General features: G+C 38.9%; 1 non-coding gene across 1 annotated transcript; it reads right to left on the reverse strand.

Annotated features, from left to right (window-relative positions):
* Positions 1-5,108: 5,108 nt before the first annotated feature.
* Positions 5,109-5,240, reverse strand: LOC119626051 (small nucleolar RNA SNORA72). The gene has a single exon (XR_005242245.1). It is a non-coding gene; the product is annotated as a small nucleolar RNA SNORA72 (small nucleolar RNA).
* Between the last annotated feature and the right edge of the window lie 8,691 nt (positions 5,241-13,931).

Below are 13,931 nucleotides of genomic sequence, written 5' to 3' on the forward strand. Positions count from 1 at the left end.
TTTAATAACACTCTGCTGTTCCATCATTCCAGCTTGTTCCATCATTAATAATCCAATACTTATTAATGCTAAAAGAGAATTGCATGCTTTTGTTTTCTAATGTGAACAAAATAAAAGATTGCATGCAATGCATTAATTTCCCCTAACAAATATTTACTAAATATCTTCTCTGTGCCAAGCATTTTGCTAGGGCTTGGCTGTACATGGTCCCTGTACTAAGCTAACTAGTGAGAAAATGCATTGCAATTAATAAACAAGCCAGCTATGGCCACATTCATCAAGACTGTGGTTTAATATTTTCCTGGCACAAGTCTGAAACTTTGCCTTTTCCTAGGCGAGGACTCAGGAAGGTCATTTAGATGTGGCAGGCAAAGACAGTATCTCTTCCTATAGAAGCCCCTGCTGCAGACTGGAACAGAACCCGTTCAGAGGGTGCAGGTAGGGGCAAGGGGATGCTGGGAAGAGCCAAAGCTTTGCAGCAGACACTTCTGTGGCTCCTGGAGCTCTGTAGAATGCAACCACCCTCCTTCTAATGAGCTATTTATACTGGACCATTTATAATAATAGCTGCCTTGTACATTTTGTTTTGAGAACTGGAGATTATAGATATAGAAATAGATATATTGCAATATAGAATAAAGTATTAATAAGTAAAAATTACTACAATTATTTTTGAGCCAGGGTCTCACTCTGCTGCCCAGGCTGGAGTGTAGTGGCACAATCACAGCTCACTGAAGTCTGGGCTTCAGCGATACTCCATGCCCAACTAATTTTTTGGTAATAATAGTGACAAGGTCGCACTACTTTGCCCAGGGTGGTCTCAAATTCCTGGGCTCAAGTGATCCTCCTGCCTTGCCCTCTCAAACAGCGAGGGTTACAAGCATGAGCCACTGTGCCTGGCCAACAGTTATTTCATCTGAAAACAAACAAAAGACAGCAGCTATGAAAAAGTCATTTAGGGCCAGAGGTACTTCTGGAACCCACAACTTTTACTGGGGATTGAAGATATAGGGGCCAGGGAGTTTCAAGGCTCTGAGAGTTACTAGGGTAGCCCAGGAGGTGGGGAATGGCCCTGCCCTCACCAAATGTGAACCTCAGTTTGGAGCGAGGAGCCTGCTGTTGCTGGTGTCAGATCATAAGTCTGTACCCACACCACCCCCACTTGTCCCCAGCACCCTCTTCACACTGAGGCTCAGGACCTTTGCATAGTGTTTACCTTCTGTCCCCTGATACTACTCTTGAAGTCTCCTGATAGGGTGGTTGGGGAGCTTGGGGTATGCAGGTAGGGAGAAAAATTGTTGCTGTGTAGTCTTGAAGGGCCATCACTTGGGAACCTGCTAAAGTCTTTCTAAGTATTCAGAGAGATCCAAACATCTACCATACCAGATGCCCATGTGGTTATTCCTCTTCTTCCAGCTCCTCACTTCCTAAAGAACCCAGCCCAGAACAACTCACCACCAAAAGCACTGTTCCCTCTATTTGCTTTTCTTAAAATATTCCTCATATTATCTCTCCATACAGTCCCTACATACAAGTAAAGCATCAAAAGGATAGGGCTCATGGCAGGGGAATGGGGTGCTTTTGAAGAGAGAATATCTGGAAGTGGGTAGACTGAACAGAAAGGGTGTGTTGGCCTCTAAGGGGAAGTGTTGGAGGCTTTCGTCTCCATTTCCATCCTTCTTCCTTCCCCCAAAGAATTGGTCCTCATATTGGGTAATAACTGCTGAAGAGTAAGGTCACTAATTGGTCCAGATGTTAACGCATTATCCGCCTCTCTGTAAGGATTTGGCGCAAGGGCTTTGGGTTTCGTTTGTTTGTTCATTTGTTTACTTTACTTTACTTTAAAAAGTCATTATTATTCTCTTTCTCTTCCTCTACCTCAATCTTATCTTCCAGTTCCTTTCCTAAGTTTCCCTATGACAACAGTGCCTCAAATTTTATCTTGTAAGTCATTATATTTTATTTCTCCTTAGCGAAAAAATTACCAAAAATATGTGTAAGAAATAATTTGTTTTGGAATTGCTTTAAGAAAAACATAAAAAGCCTCCTAAGATGATTGAAAATATATCCTAGCACTAACTGTCAGTGAACTGACTTATTATTCCAAAGGCATTGCTAAAAATACATATTTTAAAAGTAAAATCATGATTCTCGTAAAAATGTAAAATGGACGTGTGTCAAAGATTTTATTTAATTTATTAATTAACAAGAGAACATGTAAAAGATATAACTGGTTCAAAGGTGAATTCAAAGAGAGAGAGAGAGAAGGAATGCTGAAATGAATTTACAAATAGATGCAAAACTGGTTTTTTCCACAGGGCGTGGAAGAAAATCAGTTGTCCCTTCACTGGATAGAATTCATTTGCACATTATGGACAAGAGTCATCTGCAGACTCTATCATCTACAAAGTTGTAGGTTGCTCAAATAAAATCGAAGGAGGAGATACCCCACAAGGATGCATAAGACAGAAGACTCAGTAATCTTTTTTTGCCATTTCAAAGTCTAGCACAAATTTTTCTGACTGTCAAGTCAGGATCCTTAATTCTTTGTTCACAGTATATCGTTTATATTTGTTTAAAAAACAATTTGATATTGCTGATATGGCTTTTTATTACTCATTTGAAACTACGAGAAGAAGAATCCTAGAGAGAGGAAAAATTATCATTGTAAAAGTTATTTTTTTGCCAGTCTGGACATATTTGTATAAGTATATGCTACCAAGGAATATGACTATTGAGTTTATGAATATTAAGGTTGACAAAAACATACAGGATTGCCAGTTGAATTTAAAATAAATAACAAATTTTCTAAAGTGTATGTATGTGTCAAATATGATAAGAAAAGGGGAAAAAAGGCTGCTGGGTAAGTGATTGCAATTTGTACCTCACTAGGCTATGTCTTACTCTGCTTTTCCTAGGTGCAAAGAGATAATAGTTACAGAACATGGAATAAGTTGAAAGTGGTTTGATAAATTGCTTTTAACTTTACTTTTATTATTCATCCAAGACAATGCTAAGCAATAGTTATCACCTTCATTTCTGCATGCATACACCAAGCCCAACTGCCCAAGAGGAGAGGTAATCCGATCATAGTTATAACTTCCTTGGGCAGGAATGGTGACCCTGTGGTAATAACCCATCATTCCTTGCTTATCTCAATTAAGGCAGATTAGATTATAGTACCCAATCACAACTTTCTAGCTCATTCAGGACACTGAAGGACACATTCCTCCTTCTTTTCTAATAAAAACTCAATAACTAGCTAGCACAGCTTCTGGACATAGGAGGATATCTCAGAAGAATTTGACAACTGTGACATATTTTATTCCCTGTTGCATTATGTATAATTAATCTTTCTGGGCAAGGTCACACAGACCTTGGTTTGCTCAACAGTTAGTTTGTGAATTCCACCCACTCTGCAAAACAAAGGAAAAAGCTGTAGAGTGGTGAAGGAAGAGTGTCTCCTGTGACACCAACAGAGGCCAGAATAGTGTGAATAAAGAAGAAGGTAAGATTCTAGAAAAGTTTCAGAGGTAGAGTCAATAGTTTGGTTTGTGATTTGATAGAAGAACTAAATGGAGGCAGGAGTTGAGAAGAATGCCCAGGTTTCTGGGATTTGTAGCTGAAAGAATTGTGGGGCCATTACTGAGGTGGAAATTAGGGGAGGAGAAACAGGTTGGGATTTATATAAAAGAGACTGTGTAAAGGTGGGAATCTGAATTTCATTACTTCTGTCTCCTGAATATTCTTCCGTGCATTGGCTTTTCCACATTCTGAATAATTTTACCTAGCAAACTACATTAAATTTCAGTTCATTCTCTCTTTAAGAAAACCAAATACCAATTATCATCTTTTTTATTATCTTTTGTTATCAGAGCTTCTGGTCAGCCTGAGATTATCAGTGTTCCCGTAGTGAATTCCCGTAAATTCCAACCCAAAGCAAACTAACAAGAAATTTTAATCACCCTACTCAGCCTGTTGAGAGGAAATAGACAATTTTCTTTTAGGTCTTTCAGCATACCGAAAATAGCTTGGAGGTCTCCCTGTGTGCCTGACTCATGGTTAGTGCCCTCTAAATAACGACTGAAAGATAAATGAATAAATCTTTTTTTATATGTCCTTTAGCTCTAATGTGTAATTCCAAGGTCTACTGGAAACTCCTTTTGTTCATAATCACTAGTGCCTGGCCCCTATTGATTTTGATTAAGTATGTGAGGTCAATTTGTGTCCATTACTTAGCTAATGTTGCACAATCTTATCCATGACAACATGAACAACACAGGACTATGACACTCAGTCTAAAATCTGTTGGCTTCCCATGCAGAGTAAGACCCTAACTCTTCAAATTTACGGCCTTTGATGTTTTGGCTCCCACCAACCCTTCTAGCTAATCTCATTTATATTCTGTCTCCAGAACAAGACCTGAATTCACGCCTTTGCCTAAAGCACCAGTTTCTCTGCTTTTCACCTACTTCTATTTTCACTCTACTCATACTGAAACTCAAATGTTACCTTCACCGGGTCTTATTTGGAATCCTCTCTCATTTAACATGGAGATTGGCCAGAGACAGAGCAAAAAATGTCTGCTAAATAGTAAGTGGAAATTTAGATTGGATTATTAACCTAAAATTCTTTTTCTAGATTATGATCTAAGCAATTAAAAGAGAAAAAGAACTATTAGAATCCTTGAAAAGATCATCTTCAATAATATGCTTTGGAAATCAAGCACAGAAAATATTTTTAACACCTTTTTTCTTTAATCCAAAGTATTTTTCACATAAAATAATCTAATATTGTTTGTAAACGTATCTCAGGTAGTACTTATTTTAAATAATTAGACCTTTTATTATGACAATTAGCTGCTTATTTTTTATTTTTAAATTTCTATATACAGTAATTTTTACAATTCATTTAATAGCAACTGGTGCCATCAAATTTCTCTACTTTGGTTATCCCTTCTGTAGACCACAGGCTGCAAATTAGCGCTGATTTTTTGCAAAAGTTACTATGTTAGCTGTACTGTCATTTTTCTAAGGTTGATCAAAGATAACTTAGAATCACAGCCATTATATGATCACACAAAATGATCATATAATATATCAGACCTGGTTTATCACCAGCATTTATGAAACCAGACCTGGGGAAATAACTAGGTCTAGGGATACATGCATGGTCTTAATACTGTGAATGTTTAGCCTGTCCTGATTATTACAAAATCGGAATAGCAAGAATATTCATAGTAACTTCTTAATTTAAGTGATAAACCCCAACTCATGAAAAGATAACATGCTGAACTCAATTAAGTGTCCTATTAGCTGAGAAGACATTGGTGAACAGTGTGAATCAGAGCTTTTCTTGCTGAACTTATGCACTTTCATTTTTATTGGGGGTGGAGAGAGGGACGATACACAAATTTTGTATCAAAGTGATTGATATTTAGCATTTTAAATAAGAATGATTGAGTGGCCAGTTTAGAATGCAGGGTCTGGAAAGGCCTGAGAAGGCAATATTCAAGCTGAAATCTAAAAATGAAAAGGAGATGACAGTGGAAAATTCAGGAGGAAGAGCATTCTAAGCAGAAGGCCCTAGAGCACTGTGGGAAGGCAGACTGGTACATGATATTTGAGAAGAGGCACAGATAGATCACATATTTCCTTGTAAGCAAGCACAAAGAGTATGGATTTAAATCTCCAAGCAAAGAAGCCCTTGGAAGATTTTACAAAGGGCAGCAACATGACCTAGTTTATTGTTGTTGTTTTTCTTCTTTTTTTAAAAAAGATCACTTTGGAAACTCTAGCAAACAGATTTGGGGGGCAGAAGGTGAGGCCAACTGGAAGGCAATAGTCGGATCCACAGATGATTTCGCTCGGAGTAAGATGGTGTTTGTGAAGCTGGAGAAAAGATTAATCCAATTTGGAAGCTGAGTCAAAAGATCTTTTTCATCCATTGGATGAGAGAGAGGATGGGGGAAGAAATTCATTCCTGAATACTACTGCCTATTTATGTACTTCTTAAGGTTCTTTGAGACAGTCATAATGTCTTACTGTGTGAAGTTATCAGTGTCAAAATGCAGTCACTTACGTCAAGTCTAATGAAATGGAGCCACGAGGCTATGGAGAAGAAGCCCTCAGGCATCTAAGTTTGTAGTACGAATTATTGCAAGAAATTCCTCAAAATTATCGCAGTATTCCAGATAAGCCACTTGCACAAGGACACTTGCCTAACAATGGCTGTCTCTACCAATAAGCTAATGGCAACTCCTGAAACAAGCCCCGGTAACCAGTGGTCTTTGTTTCAAAGCATGTTACCTGTAATTCTTTTTTCTTTTAAAAGCCTGCTCTTACCCAAACCTCTTTGGATGCACCTATGGCCTGACACAGAACCCGCATCCCAAATTGCAATTTCTTGCTATTCTTGAATTAACTGTTTTGAGAGTCGGTCTCTCTGCTGTTTATTTTAGATTGACAACTGGTTCCTTTATTAATTAATGAGTTAATTGACACATGTTCACTTTATGTTTGCATATTTGCATAGATTTCTGATTTTACCTTTTAGAAATAATCTTTAACAGTTGGAATGGGTTGAGGAGTGAATGGGAAATGAGTAGAGACAACACATGTAAACCACTCTTTTTAAAAGTTTAGATTAGAGGTCAAGTTGTTCTTCCATTACCCCTCCAGAGAGGCAGGCTCTACATTGCTCTGTAGAAATAACCAATCCCTATTGCATGCAATCTCAGTGCAACCATCAGACAAGGTGCCCCCAAGGTCAAGGTTCAGATATGGCCCTATAAGTTGTCCAGAGCTATTGGTCACTGAGGCTGATGTCACATCGACTCCACACAAGCCCCACTGCTCTTGGCACCTGCCTCTCCCTCTAGCAAATGAGATTCTGGGTCCTCAGGGGTGAGAACACCCACAGGGTGATGTCAGCATCAGCATGCAGCAGCAGCCGGTAGGGCATGACGTCGGTACACTGTGTGGGCCAGGAGTAGGGTCTAATCATTGCTCTGTAGGCTACGGCTCAAGGGCAGCCCCAAGTGTGTGGAGACTGAGGGGCATGACATCATCTCACTGCAAGGGCCAGGGGTGGGGCTAGGTGCCCCTCTCCCCTTTCTCTGGATCATAGGCCCTGGCAGGGTGAGAGGACGTCAGGGCGGTGTGCTGGTGGACTCTCTGGCCCTTTCGCAACACCATAGTCCCCATGACCATCAGTGTAGGGAGTATTCACCTTTTAAAATGGAGAGACCGAAGGTTCAGAGGGGTGAACTAACTGGCACAAGATTACGTAGCAGAGCTAGATTCTAGATAGTCTAATAATTCTTTTTCTTTAAAAGGAACATAATCATATTTTACTCATGAGATATTTTGAAATTTAAATCAGGTAATGTATTCCAGCTGCATCCATGTCCCTGCAAAGGACATGAACTCATCCTTTTTATGACTGCATAGTATTCCATGGTGTATGTGTGCCACATTTTCTTAATCCAGTCTGTCATTGACGGACATGTGTAACAAACCTGCACGTTGTGCACATGTACCCTAGAACATAAATTATAATTTAAAAAATTAGGTAATGTACACAAAGCACTTTACATATCCCTAAAATTCCTGCGTATGTTCCTTACCCATGGCATCTATCCATCCACCCAGAGCAGGGACCAATTCTGATTTCTAGCTGGATCTCCAGTAACTCAACACAAAGGAGAAGCAGAGTATACTGAGCAAAGGGCCTGAAGCGAAGATAGTAGATCTTATCAAGCAAAAGGTAAGGTCAAATGTAGGTGTCTCAGCTGCACGCTGACAAGCACCACTCACCTTATCTTCTCATTGTCATCACCCTTCCTATAATCATCCAGACTGAAAATCATTCTGCTCTGTCATGCCTGGTACACCCGATTAGTCCCTCACTCCATCTCCTGTTCCTTCCCTAGTCTCTATTTCCCTTAGATAAGGCCTCCTCAAATGACCTCTAACTTACTCAAATTGCTTCCTTAGTTAAATTAATACATATATATTTATCTTTAATAATAATTTAGTTCACCAAATATTTCCAACTTTACTCTTTCCCAGCACATAATGGGATTATGCTTCCTGGTGCCTGAGCAGTGAGGTGTTTGAGTAGATATGACCCACCCCTACACATCCCACTCTCTTACTTTCAGATATAGCATGTAGTTGCCACTCTGAGGAACTCCAGAGTTCTCTTTTCCTTCTCTCTCAAGAAGGAAATCTCAATAGATTCTGTCTCAAGAAACCACTTTCTTTGCTCATGTATAAAAGACAACTCCTTATTTGCTAAACTTGGATCATGAGATTGCAGAAATGCAGTCACATCTTCAGACTCCACTTCTAATTGTAGTTCTCTTGCTATTTCCATCACATCTACAGTGACCCCTCCACTGAAGTCTTGAACTCCCTCAAAGTCATGCATGAGGGTTGGAATCGACTTCTTCCAAACTCCTGTTAATGTTGACATTTTAACCTCCACTAATCACAAATGCTTTTAATAGCACCTAGAATGTTGAACCCTTTCCAGAAGCTTTTCAATGTACTTTGCCCAGATTCATCAGTGAATGAAGTAATAATATGGGGGTGGCAGTACATGCATGAAAATGCTTTTGCTGAATCATTTACAACATGAAAAATTGACTGCAATGTAAAAAACTAATGGTAGAGAAATGGTTAAAAACCTACAATTGTGTGCAACTACCTAAACATTTAATATGATATGTCTACTACATTGGAAATGAGGTAACACTGAAAATTGATGGTTCTAAAAGATATATAACATGGTAAAGGTATATAATATGTGAATGTGATGATAGAAGAAAAAACTTGAATTACCAAATTATCAAAAATGATATATTGAGACAAATACTACATGATCTCACATAAATGTGGAATCTTAAAAAGTTGAACTCAATAGAATCAGAGAGTAGAATGGTGATTACCAGGCTTGGTGCAGGTAGATATCGGTCAAAAGACACAAAATCTTACTCAGGAGGAATGAGTTCAAGAGAGCTATTGTATAACATGGTGATTATAGTTGGTAACAATGTATTGTATAACTGAACATCACTAACAGAGTAGATTTTGTGTTCTCACCATAGAAAAATAAGTATGTGAGGTAATGCATATATTAATTGAGCCATCCCAAACTGTATAGATATTTTGAAATGTCACATTGTACATAATAAATATATACAATTTTTGTTTACCTGCTAAAACATAAATACAATTTTAAATGATACATTGAATTATATACACATTGAAGAAGAATTAAGACTGCAAGAAAATGCAGCAAAATGCTAATAGTTATATTTATCCATTTTTTCTAACTTTCTGTAATTTTATTATATATTGCTGATGAAGAAACCAAATTTTATTAAATATCGTTTCTCTGCTCCTTAGCTGTCCTTAGACTCTGAGGAGAGCAACAGAGAGAGTATTTGGGTTTTTTTAGTTTTTGGTTTTCCTTCCTTCCTTCCTTCCTTCTTTCCTTCCTTCCTTCCTTCCTTCCTTCCTTCCTTCCTTCCTTCCTTCCTTCCTTCCTTCCTTTCTTTCTGAGATGGAGTTTCGCTCTTGTTGCCCAGGCTGGATTGCAGTGGTGCAATCTCGGCTCACTGCAGCCTCCACCTCCTGAGTTCAAGCGATTCTCCTGACTCAGCCTCCTGAGTAGCTGGGACTACAGGCGCACACCACCATGCCCGGCTAATTTTTGTATTTTTGGTAGAGATGGGGTTTCACCGTATTGGCCAGGCTGGTCTCCAACTCCTGACCTCAAGTGATCCGTCTGCCTCGGCCTCCCAAAGTGCTGAGATTACATGCATGAGCCACCGCACCCAGCCGAGAAAGCATTTGATAGTATGAAGCAGGCCATGACTTAAAAGAGAATTAAACTTTTGCACAGAAGTACAGTATAGAATTCTCACCAAACAACTGATAGTGAAAGCTTGATTATGTATAAAAGGCCACAGTAAATGCTTTTTACAATTTTAGGTGGCTGCATAGCTTTGAGTCTCAGATCACTGTACTAATGGGGATAATAAGGGTATTCCCCAGATTTAATGTGAGGATTAAATGAGATAATACATATAAATGCTAAGAACAGAACCTGGACTACAGTGAATTTTCAATACGTCAACTGTTTTGGTTATTGGATTTGTTTTTCTTTGATTATTAATACTTGGTTACAGTGCCCCCATGTGTCTATACATTGCAATACTTCTGGTCTTTAAAAGGACTTCTTAATACTTTAGATTAATGCATTTGAAATGACAGTTCTAAAGCATTGTCAACTCATGGTTTATATACGCTATGAAGATTAAACAGCTCCTTTAAAAATAAAGTGTGTTATCACTGAATATAAAAGTAGCACATGTTCACTGTAGAAACTTTGGAAAATATTGAGAACTGTACAGAATTCTAGTCACTTATGTACAACTACCTAGATATTTTATGTATTTTATATATTCTATATATGCATTTTTATAAATTGGGATCTGTGCATTTTAATGTTATATTAAATTTTAGAATACATGTAAAATACATTATTAAAGCAAGAGCAGAAATAAAACCATGAGGCTACTGGGGGTTATCCCATTAAACAGAAGCTGGTGTCATCACCACGGTCTCTCATGTTCCTCATTCATTGGCAACTAAAATAAATTAAACTCGAGTGGAAAAATGCTTTAAAGTGAAAGAAAGTCCAATCTGACTTAGAAGTACAAGGTTGTATTATATTATACCTTATGTATAATTTGAGGAGAGATATGTAAGAATCAGTTTGTTGGCCAGGCGCAGTGGCTCAAGCCTGTAACCCCAGCACTTTGGGAGGCCGAGGGGGGTGGATCACGAGGTCAGGAGATTGAGACCATCCTGGCTACCATGGTGAAACCCCGTCTCTACTAAAAATACAAAAAATTAGCCGGGCGTGGTGATGGGCACCTGTAGTCCCAGCTACTCGGGAGGCTGAGACAGGATAATGGCGTGAACTGGGAGGCAGAGGCTGCAGTGAGCCAAGATTTCGCCACTGCACTCCAGCCTGGGTATAAGCTTTAAAGCTCATATTTAAAGCTCATCATTAATGGAGGCCAAAACCATTAAGTGAAAGGCTTTCGGTGAATAGGATATTCATAAGCTCTCAAAAGATCATATTTATCATTTCAAATACATATCAAATTGTGTCTGTTCTGAACATATACAGACCCCTTTTCTTGTCATTATTCTTTAAACAATACAGTATAACCACTATTTACATAACATTTACATTGTATTATAAGTAATCTAAAATGATTTAAAGTGTATGGGAGGATGTGGGTTGGTTATATGCAAATACTATGCCATTTATATCAAGGACTTAAGTATCCTCAGATTTGGTATCTTGGGGAGGTCTTGGAACCAATTCTCCATGGATACTGAGGGAGGACTGTATAACAGTGTTGGTCAAAACACAAATTCCTGGACACCCCTTGCCCCCAACCAAGATTCTGATTAGTTAGTCTGGGGTGGTGGAGAGGGAGGGAGCAGGAATTTACATTTCTAAACAGCTCATAGGCAATGCTGATTTTGCTGATCCATGGACCTGAGTTTGAATAGCACTGAATTATAAAACTTTGAAATTACAAAGTGTCTGTGAGTCCATAGTGATGAGAAAGAGAGAGAGATAAATGATGGATACAGGTGATAAAGCTCATATTTATAGAGGAATGCCAGCTAGCAAATGTCAAGGAATTAGAGATTTAGGAGGAAAATCACCATTTTGTAGTTCCCAATGCAATAACTGATTCAGGTAAAGATCATTAATGGAGGCCAAAACCATTAAGTGAAAGGCTTTTGGGGAATGGGATATTCATAAGCTCTCAAAAGATCATATTTATCCTTTCAAATACATATCAAGTCACTTATTAACAGCAGAGGAAAACAATTATATTTTTATCATGGAAAAAGCTAGTAATAAATTTAGTGTCACCAATGAGAGGACAAACTGACACTATATATTCCCTAGTGGATATGGTAGGAAGTGCAATAGCATCTGTAGAATATTCTTGCCAAAAATGTTTAACCTGAATCCAATCATGAAGAAACAGACAAATCCAGACTGTGGGACATAAATTGTCTGGCTTGGACTCCTTAAAAATTTCTAGGACATGAAAAACTAGGAAAAGGTGGGGAAAATATTCTAAATTAAAAGTGACATGGCCAAATGCAATAGATTCTGGATCAAACAAGTTCTGTAGATGATATCGGGTATCCTGGGGGAATTTGCTTATAGACTGTTTGATAATATTGAATTAATACTTGAAGTTTTATATGTAAATTAATGGCACTGTGGTTATATAGAAGAAGGGCTATTCTAAGGAGATACACAATAAAGTAAGTGTGAAGTGTCAGGATGATTGCAACTGTGTGTGTGTGTGCGCGTGCGCGTGCGCGTGTGGGTACATGTGTAGCAGAAAGTGGTGGTGAGGGGGGCGGGTAGAAAGACAGAGAAACAGGAAGAGAAAAGAAGCCCAAATATGCTTACATAGGAGAAGGGTGATTCTAAGGAGATACACAATAAAGTACTTACATGTAAAGTGTCAGGATGATTGCAACTGTGTGTGTGTGTGTGTGTGTGTGTAGCGGGAGACACTGGTGACAGAGCGAGACTCCGAGACTCCATCTCAAACACACACACATAAATATTATGATACAATGAATTTAGCTATAATGTGGCACATATAGGTTTTACCATTAAATCTCTTTGTTTCTAGAAACTAAATGGGTCTACAGGATACAGTGTTTCTTGGACCAAAAACCTAAAAGATATCTTCCTTTCCCCCTTGGATCCTACATCCACCAGCGAATCCTGTCAGTTCATCTTTCAAAATACCTCTCCCTTCTGACCACTTCTCAATCCCACTACCATGAGGCCACCACCAATTCTCGCCTGGATGGCTGCATTCTCCACACAGAATTCTGCCAAGAAGGTCTTCTAACAGTGAACATCTGATTACATCATTCACCTGCTTTAAACCTCTCCATTCACTTCTTTCCCTAGCTGATGCCCACTTTCTATTTCTCCCACCTGTCTCCCTATCCGGCCATACCGGCTTCAATGCCCTTCTGTCACTCCCAGCTTGTTACTGCCTCACAGCTCTTAAACTTGCTGTTCTCCAACTTAGAATACACCTTCCTCAGGTCTTCAGTGTTGTAGGTCTCCAACCAAAAGTGTAGAGGGGTGTTTTCTGAATCCTTATGTAAATGAGCCTTACACTCCCTGCCATTCCCTACCTCTAATTTACTCGTGTACTTTCTTTTTCTTTTCTTTTCTTTTCTTTTTTTTTTTTTTTTTTTTCCGAGACAGAGTCTCTCCCTGTCACCCAGGCTGGAGTTCAGTGGCGCAATCTCGGCTCACTGCAACCTCTGCCTCCCAGGTTCAAGTGATTCTCCTGCCTCAGCCTCCCGAGTAGCTGGGACTACAGGCAGGTGCCACCTCGCCCAGCTAATTTTTTGTATTTTTAGTAAAGATGGGGTTTCACCATGTTGGCCAGGATGGTCTTGATCTCTTGACCTCGTGATCCGCCCGCCTCGGCCTCCCAAAGTGCTGGGATTACAGACGTAAGTCACTGCGCCCAGCCTATGTGTGTGTGGGGGTTTTGTTTTTTTGGGTTTTTTTTTTTTTTTGGTAACTGCTTAGTTTCCTCGTATCCTTAAAATGGAGTTGATATTTGCTATGCCTCCCTCATAAGATTTTGTGAGAACGAAATGAGATAATATTTGTGAAAATACTACTTATATGGTTAAGTCATCTAATAACCATCTTTTTTATTTATGTGGTACTTTCAAGGTAAAGTGTGGTATCTTATGCTTAAAGTAATTCAACACTGTGCTAAAAATCTGGTGGACTGGAACCCCTGTGACATTATTAAATTATGTTATTACGTT

The sequence above is a fragment of the Chlorocebus sabaeus genome, chromosome 15 (assembly GCF_047675955.1).
Source record: "Chlorocebus sabaeus isolate Y175 chromosome 15, mChlSab1.0.hap1, whole genome shotgun sequence".
NCBI lineage: Eukaryota > Metazoa > Chordata > Mammalia > Primates > Cercopithecidae > Chlorocebus > Chlorocebus sabaeus.